Below are 26,298 nucleotides of genomic sequence, written 5' to 3' on the forward strand. Positions count from 1 at the left end.
CCCCAGCCCCGTCGTGGCTGGTCCTCCTCACCTCTCCCCAAAGACTGGGCAGCACTACTCTGCTCTGCCCCCCAGAACACAGGCAGAGAGGGCATTTCCCAGGAATACCACGGGATCTGGAAAAGCATCACGATGCCCTGTGGGGCAGGATACCAACCCCCCGAACGGTACTCCCATTCTGAGAGGGCCCCGGGTGAGAGGAGCCAGGAGAGTCCTTTCTCCTCTTCATCTGGGGGAAGCAGAGTCCTTCCCAGGGCTCAGACGTGGATGGAGAGAGCCCGAGTCCTCGGAAAGGATTCTGGAGTGGAACCTGAGCCAGCAATACCAGATGCTCTCCATTCTCCGGCCACGTGCATATGCCTGGAGTGACAGAGCGTGAGAACAAGAGAGGAGAAGAACATAGCAGCCTGCCTCCCCACCAACCCCCACCCCCCCGCCCTGCCCCACGCCAGCAGTGAGGGCAGGAAAGCCCAACCAGGCTCGTGTCTGGCAACAGAGCCATGTGACAGTCCCCTGTGGCTCAATGTCTGCACCAAGGGAGCTGCCGTGGTAAGGTAGCCTAGGGCGCACCCTATCTGAAGCAAAGGGCCACTGCCACTCCCCTAATAAATCAGCTTTGCAAGTCTGGATGTTCGTCAACTGCGCTCTCTTAAAAAGGGCCACAGCTACAGCAGAAAGCAGAGTCTGGCAAAGCCACCTTGGACCCCAAGCAGCCTGAACCCTGACAAGCAGAGGCTGGGGCAGAGGGGCTCAGAAAGGTGGACACTGCACCACTCGGGCTCCTGTTCTCTCCTGGTGAGCTCAGGTGCTCATCCACTGTGGGAATTATCTACAGCAGATGACAAGCCAGGGTCAGCCAGGCTGCTCTCTGGGCACAGGGACCATATCTCGCAGAGCCTCAGTGCCCCACGCTGTGCTTAGCATGCTACAGGTACTTGATAAATGCTGGGTGGGCAGGAGGATGGGAAAACACATCAAGGAATGACTGGCTCGTCCTCACCACAGCCATTTCCAGGCAGCGATATGTACACAAGGAATACAGACTGATCTGACCTCAGCATGAGCCCAAAATAATTAAGAGAGGAAGTCTGCTACAAATCATCCAGTGCATTCCAAACTATCAAATGCATTTAGAAATCCTCTGCTGTTTGGTATTATCCATGCCTCTGGCTTCCTAGCTTAATGGCGCTAACTGGATGAACACTCAGAGGGACAGAGGACTCTCTCGGAGCTGATCAGTCTCAGCTGGGCTGCTCCAGCAGCCAGACTGGGACTGGGAGAATGAGGGCTGAGGGGGCACAAGATCTCCCCACCCCAACCCCATGGTCTCACAGCAGTGACCCCCCTGCCCTGAAGGGCCCTGGGGAGGGAGTTGGGGCAGGAGTCCTGGTGAGCACCTCAAGTGCTAGCACAAGCCAAGTGAGCTGAATCGCCCTGTCAAAACAAACCACTGCAGGCACTTGCAGGGCTGGTCCCTGCTTTCATCTCTGCCACTTGCTGAGCTGTGGAATTCGGCCAAGAAGCCAGGAGCCCCTAGGTAACAAGGGATCAGGGCTGAGGGAATACAGGACCTGGGCTGGAGTCCAATCCCATTTCATCTGCATGGTCACTTGGGAACTTTAGGATACATTTCTTGACCTTTTGGCCCCTATCAAATCTGGACAGGACTTCCCTATATTTGATGGACACGTTTCTACTGATCATTATGGTCAACTCCCAACTCTCCACATTAGGGGAGTCAAATCAGTCCGTGGCTGGCCCCATGAGACAGGCTGGAGACCTTCAAGATGTGGCCCCTGCCTTCAAGGTGCTCACAGTTAGGTGGATGACACGGGAGAAATCACAGGAATAGATGATGGAGAGCAAGATGGCTGGGTTTAGACTGCAAACACCTCTGTGGGCCACAGAGGCCAAGACAGGCTTCAGGGAGGGGGGCGAGGTTTGGGTGGGGAGCTGACTAGGGTTTGGATGGGGAGGGGATGAAGTGACAGCCCTGGAAACTTTCAGATGAAAGTGACAGCCCTGGAAAAATCCTGGCATGGCTGGGGCGGTGAAGAGACTGCCCAGCAGGATCAGAGAGTGACCGGTGACAATGCTGCACCCAGCTGTGGCCCAGGTGTGAACCAAGGTCTACCAGGATGGAAAGCTTGTCTTGGGATCACAAGCAATAAGGAGCCACTGAAGGTTGGTGGGGGAGGGGGGAGTTTCACGATGAAATGATTTTTAATACCAACTACTGTCTATTGAATGACTACAATGTGCAGATATAACCTCCTATAATCCTCAGGACAATCCTATGAGGTGGGTGCAATTAGAATTCCCATTTTACAGACAAGGAGACTTGTGAGGCATGGCCAAGTTAAGCAACGTGCTCAAGTCCACACAGCTAGGACGTGGCTAACCACTATGCTACCTGGCCCCCAAGAAGGAAGAATACATTGTCGGCAGTTGCAAAGAGGCACGGATATGGCAAAAGGGAGGAGCCGCAGCATCCACTGGGAACCTGTGTCTGCAGGCCAGGAATACTGTTACGTCAGGGAGACGAGGACAGGATGGGGCTGGAGCGGAGAGCTGAATCCAGGAGAGTCCATGAGGAAAGTATTGGCAAAATTTGGGACAAACCCATACCAAGCCTCAGGGAGACTCAAATGTTTAGGGGACCCTTGACAGGAATGGAAAAGTTGAGAAAGGCACCAAGTATGGGGCAGATGACGGGTTCAGTCTGAAGAGTTGTGAGTTGTCCACAGAGTGGACACTGCCGTCTCTCTCCTCGTTGAGTTCTTCTCCCACATAGCCTAACCTTCACCTGCAGCCCAGGTTTTCACAAGTCACCCTCCAGGGGACAGAAGCTCCCACCTTCCCTCATCCCTTCCACAGGCCCCATCTCAATGACACGTCCACCTCTACCAGAGTCCCTTCTCCAGGGAAGCACATCTATCCCCGGGGGAAACGGACAGGATCTGGTTAGTGTCTGTTCACTGCCATGGAGTCCAAAGTGGGGGACTTATTATTTCCAAGGCTGTGCGTGTGAAAGCATGCACATATGTGTCAAGATCCTGCGGATATAAACAGCTCTGCCTCCAAGAGGGAAGCACACTCTCATTTTCCCTCAGTGGACGACAAACAGAGAGAAACCAGGCACTGAGCTTTCCCAGGCCCTGCTGCCAGTAATCTCAGCCAGAGGGCTCTGCATAGGGTGTCCTTCCTGAAGACTCTGGGCCCTGACGATCAAGTGTCAAGGCATCACCCCATTCCAGCCTACTCCCCTCTGGGCTCAGCCACCCATCTGGGACAGGCCCCTCTGTTCCCAGTTTTCAGAGAAATCTGGAGAACGAAGGATATTTACAACCCAAGGTCAGCAGGCGCCATCTTGCTTTCTTGAGAAAGAATGTCTGCAGCTAAGGGTTTGCCCCAAGAATGCATGAGGGGTCAGAGGGACAGGAGGCTTCTGGCAGGCCAGCCATTCTAAGAGCTGGTTTCATCCTTCAGTGTTAACTGAGGGGTCCCTGTGTGCCGGGCACTCTGGCATCTGGGGAAGCTGGACAGGGCACTCACACAGCAGGGGACAGCTGGGAGGCTGGGAGGGTGACTTCAAAGGCCTTGTTTAAACTCAAGAAGCGAACACCTTGCTCACCTATCCACATCAGCGTCTGTCCTGGCGATTCTTAGGCACACGCAGTGAGGAAGCCTAGCAGAGCCCCACAGCTGGGCTCCATGCAAAGCCTTCAGAATGGTGGTGGGAGTCATGATGGTGATAGTGGTACAGGGGTTTTAAGCCGAAAGTTGATTTCCTTCATGGCTGTTGGGGGGCATGTGTGCTGCAGACCTGGAATTCCTCAATCTGCCTGCTCTCCAGGGCAAGGGGCTACAGTGGGGTGAGGGGAGACTCAAGGACTGCTTGGCAGTTCTGCTTGTCTCAGCAGGACTGTGGCTAAGGTGGTCTTTGGTTTGGGGGCCCACAGGATAGAAGAGCAAGCAAATGCCAAGAGTGTGGCACAGGGGGTCACAGTTAAGCTAAGGGGTCCAGGGGCAGGCTCTGGACCTTGGCACTTCCAGAAGAGAAATCAGAATTTCTTCTGAGGACTGTAAGTCCTTCCTGCCTGGGGCTTCCCAGTCCAGGCTGTATGTTTTTGAGAAATGTCTCATTAGGAGGAGGGAACACTTGTTCCTAGAGGCCTTTCCTCTACTCGAGGCCTCAGGACATAACCTGCTAAGTGAAAATCACGATCAGCCCATAGCCAGTCTGCCCACTATTTGGATGCCCAGGGAGGTCTAAAATAGGTAACAATGGGGACTCCTCTGGTGGTCCAGTGGTTAGGACTCGGCGGGGCCCAGGTTCAATCTCCAGTTGGGGGACTAAGATCCCGCAAGCCGCGCAGTGCAGCAAAAAAAATAAAAAACAAAAAAATAAGTAACAATAAACCCCTCATCCTTAGTTCCAGAGCAGAGGGGGCCGGGTGAGCTAAGAGGATGAGGAGAGGCTGGAAAAGAGAGGTCTGGGCAGGCAGGAGGGAGGAACCAGCACCAAGCCCTCAGCAAGGAAAGGTCAGGAAGAAGTTTCACTGAAATATTCCCAAAGCCTAATTTTAGACAATAGTTCCTTTCTCCACCAGCATTCTTCGCAGAATTAGGATCTGCTTCTGGTGAATTCCCGTCACTCCCTGGGGAAGTTTCATCCTCTGGTGTTTCAAGCATGGAACACGTCTAATCTATGCTGAGGTAGTCCAGGGTGAGATGTGCACCACCAAGAAGCAGGCAGCCTTGGATCGAAGGCTTTCGAAAATCATACGTACGTTCCGCCCTCCACACATAACCTGTCCACCTGCAGTTGACGAGGGCAGAACACACAAGAACTGGAGTTGTACACAGCAGCCAAGGTGATCTTTTCAAAACACAAATTTGATCGTGTAAACTACACATCCTCTCCCACTTCAAACTCTGATAACGTCCAAGTCCCTTGGAATAAAATCCAGTCTCCTAACTCAGCTCCCTGGGCTCGTGTCATCTGCCTCCTTCTGCATCTCCAGCCTCATCTCACATCACCTCTTGCCATCACTACCTTAAGTTCAATTCCACTCCATCTGGCCACAGGGCTTCTGCATATGCTGGTCCCTCTCCCAAGAAAACCCCATTCCCACCCCTCTCTACCTAGTTACCTCCTACTGCTCTTTTAGTTTTTAAAATATTCATTTATTTATTTGTTTTGGCTGTGCTGGCTCTTAGTTGTGGCACACGGGATCTTTGCTGCAGCACACCGGCTCTTAGTTGTGGCATGTGGGCTTCTTGGTTGCGGCACGCAGACTTCTTAGTTGCAGCATGCATGAGGGATCTGGTTCCCCAACCAGGGATAGAACCCAGGCTCCTGCATTGGGAGCTCGGAGTCTTACCTACTGGACCACCGGGGAAGTTCCCCCTCCTACTCTTCTTTTAGATTGCAGCCAAATATCCAATTCCTCTGAAAAGCCTTTTCTGACCTCCCAAAGTGACGTTCCCCCAACAGCTACCAAAGCCCATGTCTCTCTCCCTTTTGTGTCGAGTACGGCTGGAATTTTACCATTACCAGTGTGATTTCTCATCAGTGTACAACCTTCCCACTAGAGTGAGAGCCCCATAAGGGTAGGACCTGTCTGCTCACCAGCGAAACATCAGCACCTAGCATGGTGCCCGGCATGTAATAAATGCTCAAGAAACTGTGCATGAATGAATGAGTGGATGAATGAATGAATGGACAAGAAAATCAAATCACTTACGAGCTGGGCATTCTCCAAAGCTAGAGCCATCCATAATTCCACCTGAGGATGAAGCTGAGAAACAGCTTGGGCATAGCAGCCACCTGCCCTGCCTCTTTTCACCCTGAGCCCAGGAAACCTTCCTTCTCCAGCATGTTTACTCAACTCTGATCTTCACAGCCTCTCCAAATTTCAGACCCTGAGAGGGCTTGACGCTCTACTTTTTCAGATGAGGAGATGGGTTCAGTGCCTCAGATCACACTTTCAGGCAGCAGGACAGCAGGACTACATCAGGCCCCTTGATTCTAATATGCTGCTGTGTTAGTCAGAACAGGCAAGGCTATGCTACAGGAACAAATACACCCCGGCAACTCCAGCACTTGGCTCCGTACAAGTTGAGTTCTGGCTCATAAAAAATGTGATACAGGCCACATTTGGACCATGTGGAAGGTCCATGTCAGGTCCCTGTGGAAGGGGCAAAGAGAAGGCACTGGGTATTTTCATAGACCAGGCCTGGAGGTGGTACACATCGAGCTGTACATGGCTTTCGCCCACATTCCACTGGCTACCACTCAGTCACGTCGCCCCAAATTAATTGTGAGGGAGGCTCAGGAACACAGTCTTCCCAAGTACCCACAAAAAGAGAATGACGTGGAGAGCACATCTCCACACTGCTGTGTGGCCCCAACTAGGGCTAATTCTGTCCAGAGTCCTGAAGAGCCCTGCAGCCTCCACTGACCTAGTGGCCCCATGTCCCCACTGGGAGGACAAAGCCTCCTATCCCAAGATGACATGCTGACTAGGAGCCCAATTTCCCAGAGCACAGCGCCCCAGGCAGAGATCAGCATGTGGTCCTCCCGACTGGTGTGGGAGTCGCTACGGAAGGACTGAGGTGGTGGGGAGACCACGCCCTCCTGCTCCAATCACCCTGACCTCACTCCTCAGAAGGTCCAGCTGGTCCCATCCTGCAGGAGGGCAGCATGACACTGTCCTAGGGAAGCCCCACTACCGTGTTGAAACGGGAGGCTCTTATCCCTGTCATCTGCCAGAGATGCCGAGGGCTGCTCTGACTGGCCAAATGTCTTTAGTTGTGTCTCTTCGTGCCTTTGTTTCCCCAAAGGTAAACTGGAGATGCCCAGCACCAACTCCACCCTATCCTCCACTGGCCGAGGGTTAGTGTGTGGATTCAAGAGGAGGGGGAGGAATAATGTTCAGATGAACACGACATCAGTTACTATCAACAGAGAAAGTCCTCTAAAGCTCCAAGGCCGCTCCTTCTCTTTGGCCATCCTCTGACTCTGCAAAAAGGCCCATGTTGTCAATGCCCTGTCCCACACTCTCGTTTTCAGGGTACACGTCCCCGGTTTCCAGGAACTCAGGCTGAACTTCTCCAGGTGAAATGAATTCCTGGTACTGGCTATTGTCCTATGGTCCTTGGAAAGAGCATCAGGCGCAAATGTTTACTTTCCTACATGCTTCACTCGCCCACCCTCTCACAGACAGGTTCCACCACCTCCAGCCGAGGGACACAGGACCACTCGTAGCACTTGACCGTAGTGCTTGGTCTCTTGCTGGCAGAAGTTCCGGTGTTGGAGGGCAGGGCTGATAGAGAGGACGAGGGGTGCGGTGGGGAATGTTCGAGACCCCCAGGAGGCTGAGCCTGGGGCACGCTTTGGCTTCCCTGGGTCGAGACCTCCCAGCAGCTCCCCTCACGGAGGACTTCTGAGGCAATTCTCTCTGCCTGTTTGAAATAGCACTGAGTCTCTCCGCTCTGGGGAGGGGGAGTCTTATGAGGTAAGAAAGGAACTGACACAGGGCAGGAGGGGAGAGGCTGCAGGCCCACAGAGCAGGTGGGTTTGCAGGAACTCTGGGAGACTCCAGGACAGCAATTACTGTTGGGGGGCGAGGTGGGGGGGGTTGCTTGGAAGTGGGGGCAATGGGAACGGGGCAGGTGGGGGGAGAAGGTGTGAGAAGAGAGTGGGCGAGGCAGACAATGGAGGCTGTCAGGAACAGCTCTGTGACAGCACAGAGTGTGGGAAGGGTGTGTGGGTGAGGGTAGGGTCGCCTCACGGGGGCTCAGAGACATGGGGACTTCAGAGCGGGGCGGGGGGTGGGGCGGAGCGGCAACGGCAAAGTTGAGAAGCCCAACCTGAGGCCCCAGGTCTCCGCCAACTTCTGATCAGACCTTGTCTGAACAGCAGAGAGACTCCGGGCTAAAAGCGTTCCTAGAACTGCATTTCTCCTTCCTGTCACGTATCTTACCCCAGGTCTCTACAGCAACTTGAACAGATTACCCTAATTTTTGCAGAAGAGGAAACCGAGACTCAAAGGAGAAACCAACTCAACCCAAGGACACGCAGATAAAATATTAAATGCAGGGTGAGAATTCAAGTCCAGGTCCTTTTAGCCCAAAGGACACAGCCAGACATCTGGGTCTGAATTTCCTCTCCCATCAATAGGCCAGACTCTCCTAGTTAGGACTAATTCCCAAATTAGAAGAAATTAGGGGACTTCCCTCGCCTCTCTTCTCAGAAAGAGTGAATCCAGGCTTGAGTACATTTCGGTTTCCCAGGAAAAAATAAGCCAGAAAAGTCCCGGTTACAACGACCAATGCCTTGGTATAATTACCAACCACAAACATTTACAGGGAGCCAGGTAAATGGGGAACAAGCTTAGTGGTGGGTGGGAAAATGACTATACTACCCTCTGCCCTCTACAGGATTCTGGTCCTGTCAAGCAAAGCCAAGGTCTGAGCAGCATTTGGGGGACTGTGAATCCTGGGCCCCAGAGTGGGGAGTGCAGAGAGAAGAGGGGAGACCTAGGTTAGCTTTGTCAGTTCACTTACCAACCAAAACCACGTGCTGCAAACTGCCCCCCACCTGCCCTCTTTATAAACACGAGCATTGCTGGCTCCCTTTCTTGGAGTCAGGATGCCCCATAGGGGCCCGCCTCCCTAAAGTTAGGGTGGGCACATACCCACAGTGCCAGGCATGGGGTCACCACCACGGGCCCTCCTCATATCCCATCCTTCCCCCATGAGAAGTGCAAACAGCATGGTGCCCCTCCCGTGGTGCTTCATCTCTACCCAAGGGAAGAACCTGACTGTGCCTCAGTCTCGTCTCCTGTGAAATGGGGACACCTTCTAGGTTAGCATGAGGATTAAACGAGTTACTGTATTATAAAGTGCTAACAGTGCTAATAAATGTAGCTCTCATCCCACTCAGAGTAAAAGGAAGGGCCAAGTCATGACAGTGGCCTTGAGGCCTTTCACAGTCTACACCCTTCTCCTTCCCTCACTGACCAGGCACATTCTAACCCCAGGGCCTTTGCTCTGGCTGTTACCTCTGCACGGGACACCCTTACCCCGATATCCTTCCCCAAACAGAGGACCAAACATCCCTTTCTAGTCAGAAAAGTCCTCTAAAATCATACCTATCCCTTTGTCCCTAAGCTGGACTGCACTTAATCCAGACTTTAAAAAGCATAGAGTGTTGGTAAGGATGTGGAGAAACTGCAACCCTTGTGTATTGCTGGTGGGAATGTAAAATAGTGCAGCCCCTGTGGAAAAGAGTATGGTGGTTCCTCAGAAAATTAAACATAGAATTACCACCTGATCCAGCAATTCAACCTCTGGGTATATACCAAAAAAATTGAAAGCAGGGACTCAAACAGGTATTCGTACACCCATGTTCACAGTGGCATTATTCACAATAGCCAAAAGGTGGAAACAACTCAAATGCCCATGGATGGATGAATGGATAAACAAAATGTGCTATATACACAACGTAATATTATTCAGCCTTAAAAAGGAATGAAATTCTGACACATGCTACAATGTGGATGAACTCTGAGAACATTATGCTAAGTGAACTAGGGCAGACACAAAAGTACAGGTATTGTATGATTCAACTTACACGAGGTACCTAAAATCAGTAGAATTCATAAAGACAGAAAGTAGAATAATGGTTACCAGGGGCTGGAGAAGGGAGGAATGGGGAGTTATTGTTTAACAGGCATATAGCTTCTGTTTAGTATAGAAAAAGGTATGGAAATGGAAGGGGGTGATGGCTGTACAACATGGCGAATGTGTTTAATGCCACCGAATTGTACACTTAAAAACGGTTAGAGTGACAAATTTTATGTTATTTATATTTTGCCATGATAACAAAAAGTCGAGGAACAATCATGAGGTTAAAAGACTCAATTGCACACGGAACCATTCTGGACCTCGCCCTCCCTCCTTGACCCCCTCGGCCTCCTCCACACCCGCCCCAGGGTCTGATGCTGCTACCAGGTGACACTGACCATCATGCACAGCGGGTGGCCGAGTGCTGCCCCGCCCTGCAGAGGGAAGGGGGTTCTCCCGGTCTGCCGCATTCCCTAGTGATACCCTGTGAGGGGCGCTCAGGCACAGATATACATGGGAAGTCTCTTGCCGAGGAAATGGGGCTTTGTGAATGGGTGGAAAGTGCAAAGGGAAAGGCAGTCGCTGGTGAGGCATCTGGGGGCCTCTGATTCTGCTTCCAGGACTGTGGGCTTCAGCAAAGCCAAGTCAGGGGCACGCATGGCCACAGTGTGTGACAGAAGGAAGGGAGGAGCCCTCCATCCCCTCCGCAGCCCAGCCCGCCGCTGCTGCAGGGATGTGAAGTGGGTCGGCGCCACCCTTGCACTCAGGCAAGCTCTCAGGCCCACTCTCGGCTCCCCCTTTGGCTTTACCAGCCATCGGTCAAGGATGAGAGGGGAGAGACAGATTCTTCTGGTCTCCAGGGAAGTTTGCGATGCTCACAGCTCTGCCCCAAAACCAGGGTGGGATGGGGTTGCCCAGCTGAGCTCCAGGCTCCCACCTTCTGGAGATGGACAAGCTCTTTAGGGAGAGGAAAGCCAGATGGAAAAGTGCCTGCCCACGGGGCTAATTTTAGGCTCCACAGCAGCAGGGACAGCTCCCTGTGCAAAGGCTCCTGTTAAAGTCAGCTAGGGAGGTTTACACTATGGGGCCACACAGAAGGGCAAGGAAATACACACACACATGCACGCATGCACGCATGCATGCACGTGCACATACAACCATGTACACGCACAGGCGCCCGTGCACATGCACGTGTGCACACGCACACCCTTCCTCCCCGTGGGCCTCATGAATTCTCCTTCCCGCCCTGTGAGAGGAAGGGAATCTGTCAATCCTTTACTCCCTGCAGTTCTGAACCCAGTCAGGCCCCACTACATAGTATTAACCACGTGACCATATGACTCCCGGGTCAGAGGTGGCTAGGTCCCAAGAAAAGACCCTGAGGGAGATTTAATAATAAACAGCCTTTAGACCGCAGCTGCAGATGGGACCAGCTGTCCCCGCTGAGAACAGAGCAGGACGGCTCAACAGTACATATTATCAAGGAATTTGGTTGGACTTGAGGATGAGCCGTCCAACCAAGGGAAATCTAAAACACTGAGTCACGGAGTCTGGTCCCGGAGCATGAGTGCCTCACAGAAGGCTGCCTCTTCCCTTGGGCAGGGTCAAGTGTGGCCCACCTGTGGACGAGGGGTGGCGTAGATGGCCTTTGGAGCCCTTGACCACACCAGCTGTATCTGCGCCATCACTGGCTGTGCCCTTTCCATACATTACCTCAGAGATGCTGAGAGCCTTGCCTCAGGGCACACAGTGCATAAGGGCCAGAGCTGGGACTTGAAGCCAGGTGTGTCCTTGTAAAGCCTGCCCACTGTCACACGCACTGCCCTTTCTCTGACCCCAGAACCAAGCTCCAGGGGCCATGTAAATTCGCTGCCCAAGAAATTGCTCCTTCTTTGCCCCTCCCCATTAAAGCCACAGGAACTGGCCCAAAGCCCAAGGGCACCTCTTCTCTCCCAACCTCCCGCTCTGGTGCTCGGCTCTGGGACAAGCTGTGAGCCCCAACTTTTCTAATTTAAGGAGCAGAGAGGCCACCAATAACCATCTTGGCCCCCCTGCTGCTCCTAAAGGCACCACTCCTTCTGTGACCCTCAGCTCAGAAGAAGGAGTTTAAAATAGGACTTCAGAGACGCGGCCACCAAGTGCAGGACCAGCCCTTCAGTCTCCTTGAAGTCCCTGGGACCCCGCCCCCTCCTCCAAGTCATAATATTTACAGGGAACACTGCAAAGCCAGCCATCCAGCAGCTCCGCCTGGCTGGCAAGTTACAGCAAACAGCAGATGCCTCTGAACAATGTGAACACAGGTCCCTCTCCTTATACTCCGCACCCCCCCCCACAGCCCCGGTAAACAAACAAACAAGCAAGACGCTGGAGCCAAGCTAGCTGCCCCTCCCGCAGAGGTCACCCTGGAGCCTGCGCTGCACTCCACTCGAGAGCACGTCCTTCTAGGGGCAAAAAATGTCCGTCGCAGACATACACACACACACACACACTCACGACCAGGGTTATAATCTGTGTATGTGTCTGTGTGTGTGTGTGTATGTGTGAGAGAGAGAGGCAGGGGTGGGGGAGCAGTGGAGAAAGGAGAGGGAATGTCAATAGAGCCAAAAGGCTTATTTTATTAAAACCTTTTATAAATAAGTCCCACTTAGCCCCAGCCAGACATGCAGTGTCAGTGCCAGAAATCACGACTCCTCTACTTTCTGGAGACCTAGCTGCTGAGACAGAGGTGTGCACAGGGTGGGAGGGGAGACCTGCTAGCGTTCTGTCAGAACCCTGAGTTCCAGGGAGAAGGACGCCCACAGGCTTCCAGCTCGCACGCCAGCTTCTCAGCTTCCCGCCACACTGCCCGTGATGCCCCAGTCTGCCTGGGGTGTCCTCTGGATGGAACTGAAGAGCTCCCAGAGCAGGCCTGTCTTCCATTCAGGAGGCCCTCTGTTCTGATTTGCCCAGGACAGTCCTGGTTTATGCCTAATGTTCTGGAGCAATTATTCAGTGTTCCCTCCCCTTTAACTGCCAAAAGGGTCCTGGTTTTGATGCTAAATTATATGGACACCATACTCTGACTCCCCACGCACAGCTCCGGAGCCCTGGGCCTAAATCTGCCCTTAAGGGGGGCAGCCCACCGTCCTTGGGCAGTTCCAAGGACCTTTAAGAAATGCCCCTGACCAGCTTCCTTGATTTTCCAGGCTATAGAAACTTTCTTCCCACACTGCCTGCCAGCCACCCATGCCTGTGACTTCTAGAAGGGGCCCAGCTGGGCCTTCTCAACACCACATAAGTGACCGAAGGTCATAAGCCAGCAGGAAATGGAAAATGGCCACTCCAGAAGAAAGGAGGCGGCCAGAAGTATCACCCAGTACTGCTCGTGGACGCGCTAGGATCCTTGAGAAATCACCGTATCTTCAAGGAGAGAAACAGGTACTCCCTCAAGCTCTAGTCTGTTTGTTTGTTCATTCATTCAACAAAAATTGATTAAACATCAACCAGGGGCTTCCCTGGTGGCACAGTGGTTGAGAGTCCGCTTGCCGATGCAGGGGATACGGGTTCGTGCCCCGGTCCGGGAAGATCCCACATGCCGCGGAGCAGCTGGGCCCGTGAGCCATGGCCGCTGGGCCTGCGCGTCCGGAGCCTGTGCTCCGCAATGGGAGAGGCCACAACAGTGAGAGGCCCGCGTACAGCAAAAAAAAAAAAAAAAAAAAAAACATCAACCAGGCTCAAGGCTGTGTCCTATAGTCAGTGGAACCAGAACCCACAAAATTAAAGTATATACACAACCTATAGAATTAGGATGGAGGTACACACACATATGCATATAGAGATTTAGTTATTTGTGCTTGTGAGTTGTGAGCTATCCCAGGAATCTGAAAATCACTGGAATCAGGCTTTGAAATGCATTAGGTGATATTATTTTTTCAATACTTTTCCTCCTTGATGATGTTTTAGCCCATTTGATAGTACATTGTTATTCAAATGAGCCTGGATTCCGAGACCTCTTCTACATTCTCAGAAAATGCCTGGGCTTGAGGAAGCTAGCCAGGGGAAAAAAAATCAATTTGGCCAACTTTATCAATCTGGAAGTATGGATTAATTGCCCAGGATGTGACCAGCATGCAGGAGGCTGGGGGTAAACCAAATGCAAACCGAAGGCGAGAATAAAAGAACATGCAAATCCAACAGCCTGCAGAGTGAAGCCTGAGGACAGCTGAGGAAGCCTGAGGGAAGCTGAGGAGGACATTGACCTCAGCCCAGCCCAGTCACAAATATGGGGCATTCAAACCAAGTGACATAGTAACCTCCTTTAAAAAGGTCTATCAGCAGATGCAAGTGAGAATTTATCTTCATACAACATTAATTAGACAAACATGTTCTGAGGCCAATGGCAGGCCGGGCACTCTGCTAGGGCTGGAGAAATCAGCAATAAATAAAGCCCGATCTCAGATCTTGAGACACACCTAGTCTAGGGGGAGAAAGAGAAATAGAACCAGGAGGGCACAACAGCTGGGTGAGTGTGGTCAGAGAGGGGTCCCAAGGAAGGAAGGAAAAAGCCTAACCCTGCAACTTGGGGTATGGCCCAGGAAGGCTTCCTGGAGGAGGTGAAGTTTGACTTGGATTCTGGAATGCAGATGAGTAGTGGCTGAACAAGAAGCAGTTGGAGGGACTGAAAGCCTTCCAAGAAAGCTTGGAGAGGGAGCTATGCATGGCAGATGGGGGCTGGGGTGGGGAGCCAACATGCAGAGCCAGAATGGCCCGGAAGTGATGTGCTCAGTCCTGAGTTATGGAAATGCAGCGTAATACAGCTGTGTGGAAGGTGCGCCAAAGAGGGAAACAGCCAAGTCAGGGTACCCCGTTAAAAGGCTGTTGCAGTGGGGTAGATGAGAGATGATGAGGGCTAAGCAGGGCAGGCTCGGAGGCGATGTGGGAGGTGCAGGAAGGGCGAGAGGGTTTTCAGAGTCCCAACCATCAGCACCAGATGACCAGGTGAAAGTGGGAGGCAAGGAGAGGGCGTGGTCAAGGATGACTCCCAGTTTTCAACTGGGCACCAGGGGAGGGTGATGCCAGAAAACAAGATGCAGAAGAGAAGCTGGCCTTGTCGGGAAAGTGGGGTGGATGCATCAGGCAGTGCCACGATAGGTATTTGAGAACAGCCTGGGAGCAACAGACAGCTTGAGATCTGCAAGTGGATCTCCAGAGAAATCAGGGCCAAAGGGACAGATATGAGGGACAACTAACTGAATCACAGAGGCTGGCAAGATCAGCCGGAAGCGGGCCCACTACGGAGCCTGGGAAACACCTCAGTGTTAAGGAGGAAGGAGAGGACCGCAGGTCCAGATAGGAGATGGAATGAGAACCAGCAGTGTCAGGAAGGAGGCGGGGCCGGGCTGACAAGAGGCAGGAGACCAGCAGCTGAGGGGGCTCGACCACATGGTAGCCAGGAGACCCCAATATGTGAAGCAAGGGCTTCCTTCATCGTGGGGGGGGCATTGCTGAGTTTAGGGAAAGCTCCCCCGTTGAGAGGGCTGGTGGTAACAGAGAAGAGAGAGAACATGAGAGGTGGAGGCCTGAAAGAGACTGAGGGTGGGTTTGATACGGGAGAACCTGTGTCCTCACTCAGCATCTGAGGGAGCAGAGGCTGAATGACACTAGAAATGATGGAGAAAGAGCAGAACAGAGGCCAGGCCAGTGGAGGGAGCACCCCAGGCAGGAGAAGGTCGGGGCTGGGAAGGGCACCCAGGAGGTAGTTGAGACAGAGAGGCACAGGGGTTGAGGGGTCCTCAGGGAGGCAGGAAATTCATCTGCAAACAATGAGGGCTCAGTGGTGACACAGAACTGGAAGCCAGAGAGAGACAGTGGGGAGGGCTCCAGCTGGCTACTCTGGGGAGGAGGATATGGATAAAACTGTGAACCTCATTAGAAAATCCTTGCAAGAAATAATGGCCCTGGAGGGGAAGGGAACTGGTTCAGAAAAATTAGGAACACAACTTAAAGAGTTTCCTCTGGGCTAAGATTTATAGTCTTGTCCCTAAGCCTTTCAGTCCCTTTTCCCCAATACAAGTAGGGTCCTTTTGCACATGGAGAGCTTTCATAAAAGACAGCTAACTGGGGACTTCCCTGGTGGCACAGTGGTTAAGAATCCGCCTGCCAATGCAGGGGACACGGGTTTGATCCCTGGTCCAGGAAGATCCCACATGCTGCGGAGCAACTAAGCCCATGCGCCACAACTCCTGAGCCTGTGCTCTAGAGCCTGTGAGCCACAACTACTGAAGCCCCTCCGCCTAGAGCCCGTGTTCCGCAACAAGAGAAGCCACTGCAATGAGAAGCCTGCGCACCGCAACGAAGAGTAGCCCCCGCTCGCCGCAACTACAGAAAGCCCGCACAGAGCAACGAAGACCCAACGCAGCCAAAAATAAAGAAAATTAAATCTTAAAAACAAGCAAACAAAAGACAGCTAACCGCCCCCCACACACACACACTCCCTGCACACCACAGCCAGGACTCCAGTCCAGCACAGGCCCACATCTGTTTCTTGCTCTTGGTGACGCCCCCAGCACAGCACCACATGTAGAGAGGCATGTGACAAACAGATGAGAGGGACACTAACCCTGAGGTTAGAAAAACCTATAACTTTCCCCCTCGCTGACCACAGGGTCAATCAACCCTCCCAGAATAAGTGCTTCTCAGTCCGTGGCTCGGAACAGGATAAACTCCAGCGTGAAGTGAATACGACCGGAACCTAATTGCATGGAGGGTACACAGATGTCCAAAATGGCCTGCGTCCTTCCCCAAGAGCGGGCCAGGGTGGGGGAGTGTACAATGGGGGCAGAGCCAGGGGAGGGGCCTGGGGAGTCGTCCTACAGACGTCTGGACACTGGGACAGAGCAGGTGGCCCTGGGTGATGGGGGTGAGGGTGGCTGCCAATCCCTGGGCCATCGAGCTTCCAGCTTCAGTCTCAGGCTGGGAAGCTGGACAGACACTTTGAACCATCGGCTCAGAAAACAGAACCCGTCCCCTACTGCTCATCCCCAGCAGACACAGCTCACAGCCAAGCCTGACTTTTATGCTGCTTAGAAAAAGGGGGAAAGAAGAGGGAGCTGGTGGTCCCTGAATGCTGTTATTGTGGCAGAAGCAGAGGAGCCTTCAGAATCTGCTTGACCACCCAGTTGGGCATCCGTCTAGTGCTTACTCGCGAGGTCTCCCACTGCATCTTCAAGCCTGTTTCCCACGTGCATACTAGTGGAATGGGCCACGGAGGGCCAGCCTCTCTGTGAGATCTGGTTAGCAGGGGCTCTACCTGAGGCTTGTATAGGTGGTCTTCAGGAGCCCAGGTCTCCCTAAAATGGTACATTTCCCTGCAGGGAGGGTTAATAGCCTTCCCTAGATTTTTCCGAGGGGCTGAGACACAAAGGAGGATACAAAGTTGCTTTAGAGAATTAAGAGGTGCTGTGGAGCACGGAACGAGGGCTGGTCCTGGACTCCTGTGGATGTGGGTAGAGCACCCTCCTCATAATCCCCTGGTGGTCCTGGGCCATCAAGGTGAGGCCACCCAGCCACATCCTTGGAATGGACTTGTCCTGTTCCTTCTCTCCCCTTCACCTGCTCAGGACAGCAGGCTGGAGTTTGCATCCACGAAGGTTCACTTCTGTGGTCTGTCCCCTAAAATCTCTACCTGAGAAGAGAGTATTTGTTCAACCTTCAACCGTGCTACAGAGACTTGGGGCATGAAGGGGGCATTTCGAGCTGCCTCTCCTCCCTGGAATGACTTTGGAAAAGCAGAAGCAAACACTAAAGCACTTTGCGCTGATCCAGCTGTGGGTAGGGGCCAGTGCACCTCCCATCCGCCCCTCCAGGGGCTTGGGGGCCGCCCCGTGCACCTGCACACAAGGACCAGCTGCCCAAACAGACTGGCCGGGGTGCGCGGAAGCTTGAAGGATGTACAGGCACACTGATCCCTCCAGGTGGGTGAGATGGGAGGATATGGATGGGAAAGGAAGCCAAAGTATGTGGGTCTGAGATGAGAAAAGCGAGCTACATTCTCAGAATTTCAAAGCATGTGCCACCCCTGGGGCCGCTGGGCCACTAAACTAGGCCCAACCCACCCTTGCCGGTCGGTTCGTGGGGCCACTGCGTGAGGACCACAGACTGTCTAAACACTTCCAGATGTCCTTGAGGGCCTTACAGGGGACAGCAAGTGCAGCTCAGACAAAACAAAGTGAAAGATCATCTCTTGGGAAAGAGAGACTATAAATGACAATTTTGACTTCCCACCCAGGAGGGAGAGACCCCAGGGCTGAGGCCTGAGGGCGGAAGATGGGTATGTCCTTCCTGAGAGGAGGCAGCCTCCACCCAGCCCAGGAGGCTGAGAAGCAGCAACGCCCCCGAACAACCCCACCGGGGCCATCCCTGGTCTCCTTCTTCCAGCCCAGCTCCCACCCCCCAGCTCCCCTTCCCAAGGTCCAAAGACCACAGGATGGAAGCACAACCGAAATAACCTTGCCCTGTGAGATGTGCTGAGCCATTGCCAGGGCCCAGGGCTCCTCTTAACTCACAGGAGTGACACGGGCAGTCCCTCGGGCTTTGGTACAACCTCTCATTGCACAACTCCAGGGGGCGCCACTCAATGCAGATTATGTGTGAACAGCTCCCTCTGCAGCTACAGGGCTTTGCCCCATAGCCCTGCAGGCAAGCGGGTGGCCAGGTGCCCCTGCGGTCCCTGCCATGGCACCTCTGTCACGGTCAGTCCTGGCAGACCAGGACTCCGAGGCTAAGGGCAGGGCCACAGGTTTCCAGAGGCCCCAGAAGCGCAGCTGCTGACACAGGCCGCTGAAGGGCAGCCAGCTCCACCTCTTCCTCAGGTCCAATTTGCTTCACGTTATTAAGAAAGATGCACTATGTCGTGGCAGGCATGGGGGAAGCAAGTTACAGAACAGAATATCCTGTATTATACTAATTTCAGTTTTAAATGATTAGAAGGAAGTATCAAACTGTGTAGAATTAAGGGTGATTTTCCATTTTCTCCTTTAGACTTTTTTTTAATCTTCCAGATTTCTTCAAAGGATATATATAGCTTTTATGATCAGAGAAAGAAAGCTATGCATGCAGTAAAGATTTTATTCCTCAGAGAAACCTTGAGTGGAAAATTCTGTGAGTTCCAGGTACGACAAACTCTGTCGGGTTTGTAGAAAGTCTGAGGAGCGGTGAAGACGGGCCGGTGTCTGCAGGTATCACAGGTGAGGGCGTGTTCCTTGAGATTCTCATACACCACAGAGTTAGAGAGACCAAGGAAACCATTTCCAGCTCAGTCAGCTTATGACGGGTTGCCCGAGGCCCAGAGGGCACGAGGCTGGCCTCAAGTCGGTTAGCCAGGAGTTAGCGGCCAAGTGGAGTCTGAACCCAGGGCTCTCAACCCCCAGGCAGAGAACACTGTTGTTACCCTGCTCTGCATCTCTCTGTCTCTGTTTCACACACACACACACACACACACACACACACACACACACAGCCCTTACCTATCCCACTCCCCCAATAGAACAAGCTCTTTTTTCGTGTTTGTGGGAGGCCACCAGTCTCCCCTACCCCAGGTGGCTCAAGGGACATGTGACTCTAACTGCACTGGGCCTAGACAATGGCACCCAGTAGGAAGACTCAGGACTTCAGTCCCTGTAATCAGGCCACATACCAGGCAGGCAAGCGAGTAGCCAGGCACAGAAATCCACGCACCCTCTGCCTGAATCGCCCCCCACCCCACCGTACCGACACGGGCCTTGGTTCAAGCTGTTTCACTCAGAGCTGAGCTCTGCGGCTGTGGGCATGTTAGTCCTCTCCTCTGAAACCCCGCGCAAAATGAGGACGAGAACTTTTGCTCCTAGGGGCGTGGTATCACATGAGAACTAGATAACGTGAGCCAAGTGCCCATTCGAGTTGGCCTGGCCAGGTGCTCACTAACTGGCAGCTACTGTTGTCATGAACTGGGGCCTTCTGCAGACCCACCTTCCACCCCCATACCAGCCGCAGGCCCGGGCTGGTCCATTCCCAGTCCTCCCTCCTTCCCTCCGGCGCCAGCTGCTGAGGACCCTCAGGGACTATGTACAACAACAACAACAACTAATTTTAAGGTAGTAACATTTTGAATTTACTTTTCTAACTTTAAAAAGTACTTACCTTGTCTTTATCCTCTTAATTTGATTAAAAAATATTTTTTTCTCACCCGAATTAGAAATAATAAAGGATGTTGCCTCCAATACTTAACCAATCAACTGTTTTCTCTTCCCTTCCAGGGACCTGACCGTTTTTGAATGAATAAAAAAGAATGCGTATTTACACTAGCCTTCTATAGCACAGCTGAGAACCCAGAAATAGCCAAAAAGATACCCTATATGGGACAAAACAAATGCACTTAGACTATGCGCTCACATTCATAAAGTTTACCCACGAGTGATCATCTCAGGTTATCTCTAAGTACCTGGTAACTGTTAGTTTCCACAAATTCTAATAATATAGTTGCCAAGCTCATGCAGTTTAGAAATAGCAAATTAGAAGTGGTGGTGGGATAGGGGTGGGAGAGGTGAAGAGCTGCTTGGGCAGGCGCTGTGATAACTTTAAGAAGTGACAAGTGACAATCTATTAACCAAGGAAGAAGACAGAAAATGATTTTTTTTAAGTATGAGTAAGTTATCCAAAAAAACCCAGTACTTGGACTATTTCATGTAGGAGCAAACATCTCTGCAACCCCCAAGCACGTCTGCCCTGTATTATAGCAGGAGACAGTAACTTACACAGTGATGGCTGGAGTTATCCAGAAAAGGTTACATTGTATCAGTAACTATTTAAGGAGTGGACAAAGTACATATTTTAGGAAGACTTCCATCAGAAATAGTTATAATAATAAATGCAGCATAAATACTTAATTATCTGGAAAAGCAGGCCACACGGAATGGCGTACTCCCCAAGGGTTCTGGAGAAAAGGGGGTTACCGTGCTAACTTCATTTCTTAAGTGAACTGCCCCTCAGACTCTCCCCACTTTGAGCAGCCTTGTGCGATGAGGAGAGGGGCGCCCCAGCTCTCAAGGCCATAACATAGACTACTCCCCACTCAAAGGGCCCATCCGGCCAGTGCCCAATGTCCAGGCGGAATCTCAGTCTATGCAACATCCCCAAACTGGGCTCCGCTGAGGCCCCAGGAGGGCCTACCGTACCCACGCTCCAACCCCAGTCTGCCTCCCTCCCCTGACCATGCCCACACACCCTCACGCCACCGGCTGCGTTTGCCCACGGTGTTCCCTCACAGAGCCTGCCACCGCTCTCCCCATCAAAGTCCCACCTGCTCTGCAAATCCTCCTCACGTGCCCTGGCCTGGGCCTCCCCTCGAGCTCCTTTCCATCCTGTGTTGACTGGCGCTGCCTGCACGCCCGCCTCCCCTGCTCGGCTTGACGGTAAGCTGTGTGCAGACAGCACGCAGCCTGTTTGGGTCCCCACAGCTGACAGCATGCTCAGCGCCTCACGGGCGTTCAGTAAACTTTTGTCAGATGTGAAGACCCGTGTCCACACCACAGCAGATCAGGGGCCCTGCTTTCTGGAGCACACACGGGTGTGCATGCCTACAGGCACCCTCACACACATGCCTTCCCACCACTTTGGGGAAACTCACGGAGGATGTGATCTCCTGGAATTGGGAAAGGATGACAGGAGGTCCAGCTGGGAAGGAATTCCCTCTTGCCCAAGAAGGATTTTATGCTAATTTTTTTCTCCATAAACTCTGAAAAATAGAAGGGCTAAATTTGTCTCTGCCCTGGTGTTCCTGAGAATGGGTGGAACTAGGTGGAAGGGAAGGAGGTCCTGCCAACAATTTCCTCTGTGCCTTGCCTAACTGACTTTTTCCTTACTCTTTGCTGTGGCATAGTGGGGGCATAAGCACAGAAACATCCAGAATCACGCAGCCCCTCTTTTCTCCTACTTGACCAGGCAGGCGTCTCCCTGGTGCTCAGAGACTGCTGAGGCAAGGAACAACTGACTCACCCATTCCAGCACCTAATCGTCAGGTCTGGAAGGTCTTCCCAACATCTAGCTTAAACCTCTTCTTCTGTTCTGTGGGAAGGATCTTCTTGCCCACTCTCAACCATTTTTTTTTGCCCTCTGATCTTAAGTGGTGGGCTTTTCAAACCAGAGATGAAGAGGGATGAGGAAAAGGGGGCCTTAGTTAAGGGTATCTCTGGCTCAAACTAAAACAGTGAAGGGGGTACGTAGGGGAGACCCGGCACAGAGACGCCACTGTGGAGAGCAAAGAGGGGACAGGAGAAAGTAAGAAGGAAAGCTTAAGGGTTAACCCTCCTGTTGCAAAGTCTAGCTGACTGTTGGGCTCACAGGTATCTTGGGGTTCAGACACCTCCTCATCTGGGTTCCCCCCCTCCTCAGCCTTGTAGCACCCAAGCAGCCGTCTGCTGCCCTCCTCCTCAGAGCATTGCCAACCTGTGCCCATTGCCATGGCAACCAGCTCTCCCAGCACCTGGAGAGCGGGGCTCATCAGCGAAAAGGCCCCCAGTTGACCTCTAGCAAAGCCCCCTTCCCTCTAAAACCAAGGGCTTTACCTGCCCCTCAGCTGGGACCCACACACCCCGGCTACACAGTGATGGGAGAGGCCAGCGTGCACCCTCACTCAGGACATTCGTACAGGCCACCACATGGTCTAGGGGGCCTGTCTCAGGGATCCCCAGGCTGAGGGGATACTGGGAGGTGCTCAGTTCTCTGAGAGTTTGCAAGGATGGATCCAAATGTACCTTACCATCCATCATCACCACACCGTCTACCGCCCTCATCACCTCTGGTCCAGATTCCAGGCCAGTCTCCGGTGTTCTAAACCATCGCTCTCACAGCCACCACCACCAGGATAATCTTCTTCAAGTACCATTTTTACCCAATCACTCCTCAGCTCAAGCGCCTAAAATAGCCTGCCCCAGCTTATCAGATCATATCTAAACCTTTACCCTATGTACACACCCCCACACTCCAATCCCAAACCCAGGGCCTTGCCTTTCCAGCCACACCCGTCTCTTCTCTGTCTCAATTTCCTCGTTCCTGCCATGTTCTCTTTGCTCATGCCATTATCCCCCTCCTGCCATGTCCTTGCATCCTGGCTCACATTCCTCTCCGTCAACAAGCCATGCTGTATCCTGTCACTATAGATACTTGCATCTACCTTGATGTTGCTATAAATGACCATTTGATTGTGGGTTCCAAATTTCTAACTTCACTGCAAACTCATGGGGGGATCTTCCTCTTTCATTAGGCTGCGAGATCCCCCTGTTAGACTAGGGGCTCCCAGAGGACACACAGAGCCTCCTCCATTAGACTGGGCACTCACTAGACAAGCACTGCAACTATCCCATTAGCATTCCCCAGGGACAGGGCTTGGGGAGCCCCCTCTCCGCCTCCCCCAGGCCTCAGTCCCTCGTGGGCTTCTCTATATCGCAGCCATAGCTTCCAAAGCAAGGCGAGGGGTGAAAGTGTAGAGCAGTGCTATTCACTGGAACTTCCAGCAGCACTGCAAGTGTTCTGTAGCTGAGCTGCTCACCAGTCGCACGTGGGTACTGAGCACTTGACATGCGATGAGTCTAAAATGAGATGTACTGTAAGTATAATACAGACACCAATTTCAAAGACTTAGTAAAGATGCAAAATATCTCATTGATAATTTTCTATATTGGCTACATATTAAAATGATAATACTTTGGATATGTTGGGTTACATCAAATATAGTGCTAGTATAAATCCACCTGTTTCTTTTCTTTTCTTTTTTTGGCTGCACCGTATGGCCTGTGGGATCTTAGTTCCCCGACCAGGATTGAACCCAGGCCCTCAGCAGTGAAAGCGCCGAGTCCTAACCACTGGACTGCTGGGGAATTCCCTGTTTCTTTTCATTTTTTAAAAATGTGGCTACTGGAAAAATTTTTAATTACACATGTGGTTAATGTTATGTTCCTACTGGACAGTGGCAGTCTAGGGAGCTCTGGGTGTGTTTACTGGTCTGTACCTTTTAGTTAAAATAGTCTGTCTTTGGGGCTTCCCTGGTGGCGCGGTGGTTGAGAGTCTGCCTGCCAATGCAGGGGACACGGGTTTGAGCCCCAGTCCAGGAAGATCCCACATGCCACGGGCTGGGCCCGTGAGCCATGGCCGCTGGGACTCCGCGTCCGGAGCAAAAAGAAATTCACATAAAATAGTCTCTCTTTGACCTCTGAAGGGTATAATGAGTGTTCCTTTTGAACTGTCCCCATGTCTCACTTTTCTTTCTCCCTCTCCATATTGCTTAATGTGGTAAAAACCACATAACATGAAATTACCTTTTTAAACAAAATTTTATGTATATGGTACAGTATTGTTAACTTTATGCACTTTGTTATACAGCATCACTTTTCTTAGTTTTATTTATCTTCATGTATACCCTCTCTGATAGATGCTTCATATTCTCTCTGGAACAAACTGGTATTATAAATGAGTTAATTAAGTTAGACCTTTAGTGTCCTAATGCTGAATCTCCCATCCCAGGAATACTTTCAGAATAACCATAATCGTAACAGCATGTTTCGTTTGGATTGTTCCTTACTGTATTGTGGCGCTTTCTGCACACTGACCCTGTGAAGCAGGCAGGTCAGGCACTGACAGCCCCGGAAAAGAGGTAAGGGGACAGAGGTCGGGGGGGTTAAGTCAGGTGTGTACAAAGGTGGTGTCAGGACTAGGACCCAAACCCTTGACACGCGGACGCCTTCCAGTGCACACATGCAGGAAGGGCAGTAGACATGGTTCAGAAGCAGCAGAACTATATGCTCTCCTTGTTTCCACAGGAAAGACTAGGACATAACTCAATAAAAGGAAAGGAAACATTATTAAAACAGGAGTAGGCAGTGAGGACAGTTAAGAGGTCTAAAGTGGGAGTCTATGGGCCTTGATTCCAGAATCACCTCTGCACTCAAGGAACTGTGCGCCCCTGGATCACCACTCCTCTCACATCTCTGCACTTCAGTTTCCTCATCGGTAACATAGGAGCTGGATGCTTTGAGAAGCAGCTGGATAGGCACCCGCTTACCCTGCTATTGGGAATGCAAACCAGCTCAATCCTTTTGTACAGCAATTTGGCAATATGTGTCAAGAGCCTTAGAAGTGTTCAAACTCTTTGACCCAGTAATTCCACTTCCGAGAACCCTAAGGAAATAATCCTAAATAAGCAAAAAGCTTTATGTGCAAGGACTTTCATCTCAGCGCTACTTCTGACACTAAAATACTAATAATGAGCTAGAGTCTAATAGTAGGAGAATGTCTAAACTATGATATGGCCATTTCATTTAATGAAATATTATGCAGTTATTTGAAAAAACAGAGCACTGACATAGACTGTGCTTTTGGCCACATGAAAAAAAAAAACCGGATATTAAAAGGCTGGTACTGTATAACTGTAATTAAATTTTTTTAAAAAAGAAGTTTTGGGCTCCCCTGGTGGCGCAGTGGCTGAGAGTCCGCCTGCCGATGCAGGGGATGCAGGTTTGTGCCCCGGTCCAGGAGGATCCCACATGCCGTGGAGCGGCTGGGCCCGTGAGCCATGGCCGCTGAGCCTGCGCGTCCGGAGCCTGTGCTCCGCGGCGGGAGAGGCCACAACAGTGAGATACCCGCGTATCGCAAAAATAAATAAATAAACAAACAAATAAAAAATAAATGAAATAAAAAAGAAGTTCTGCACCCCCATATGGGGGGTGCAACACCTATATGTTCACAAAAACTCAAAGGAAATTCACCATAATGCAAATAGTGACTAGTTAGACTGACGGGACTACGGGTGCTTGTTTTTTTCTTCTTTTCTCAGTTTCCAAATGTGCATAAATAATTTTGGGAAAAAATACATGATGAGGGTCCTGATTTGAAGTTCCCCAAGAGTACTCGTGGCTCCAACAGGTGGCTGGATCAGGCAGATGGGGCGGGAGGTTCGGATGCTAAGCCCAGGCACATGCCTGGGTTGGTCACGGGAAACCCAGCGCCTGAGGACCCCCTCTCAGGAAGAGCAAAACACCATGACACCAGGGCAGCATAATTCATGTGCAAGTGGGGAACTACCGTCCCGATTCCACCACTCTACTTAAAAAAAAAAAAAAAAAAGACCATTTCATGGCTATTGGCACTTAGGGTAAAAACAAGCATATGTCTGATCACTCTACAGCCTAGAGCAGATGAGTTTCAACCTGTGCTCCTTGGAGCCCAGGTAGTAGCTGGGGTCACGGTGGAGGAGCTGGGCAGAGGAAGGGGAGATGGCTACCCAAATGATTATAAACTGTTTTCCCCAGAGAGACCTATATAAGATTTCATTGAAACACATGGTGGCAAGATCAAGGCAACTTTTCCTGAGGGAGTGGGGAAGAAAGCTGGGATATCCTGAGCCCTGACCTCTCTCTCTGGTCAGCATTCTTCATGGCAGGAACAACTTTTTCCCAAACTTTCCAGCTGTTCTCTGGGGCCCCTGCTGTGACATGCGGCTATAACCAAACAAACCTAGAGAACGTGGCCTGTCTCAGAAAGGGCCTTAGAAACATATCAGGAGGGACTTCCCTGGTGACACAGTGGTTAAGAATCCGCCTGCCAATGCAGGGGACACGGGTTTGATCCCTGGTCCGGGAAGATCCCACATGCCGC

The 26,298-nt window shown here is 51.8% G+C and overlaps 1 protein-coding gene across 1 annotated transcript in view; it reads right to left on the reverse strand.

The window, feature by feature from the left end:
- ADCY5 (adenylate cyclase 5) overlaps positions 1-26,298 on the reverse strand; it is a 153,099-nt gene that overhangs the window by 86,454 nt on the left and 40,347 nt on the right. The window lies entirely within an intron of this gene.

Source organism: Globicephala melas, chromosome 4 (assembly GCF_963455315.2).
Source record: "Globicephala melas chromosome 4, mGloMel1.2, whole genome shotgun sequence".
NCBI lineage: Eukaryota > Metazoa > Chordata > Mammalia > Artiodactyla > Delphinidae > Globicephala > Globicephala melas.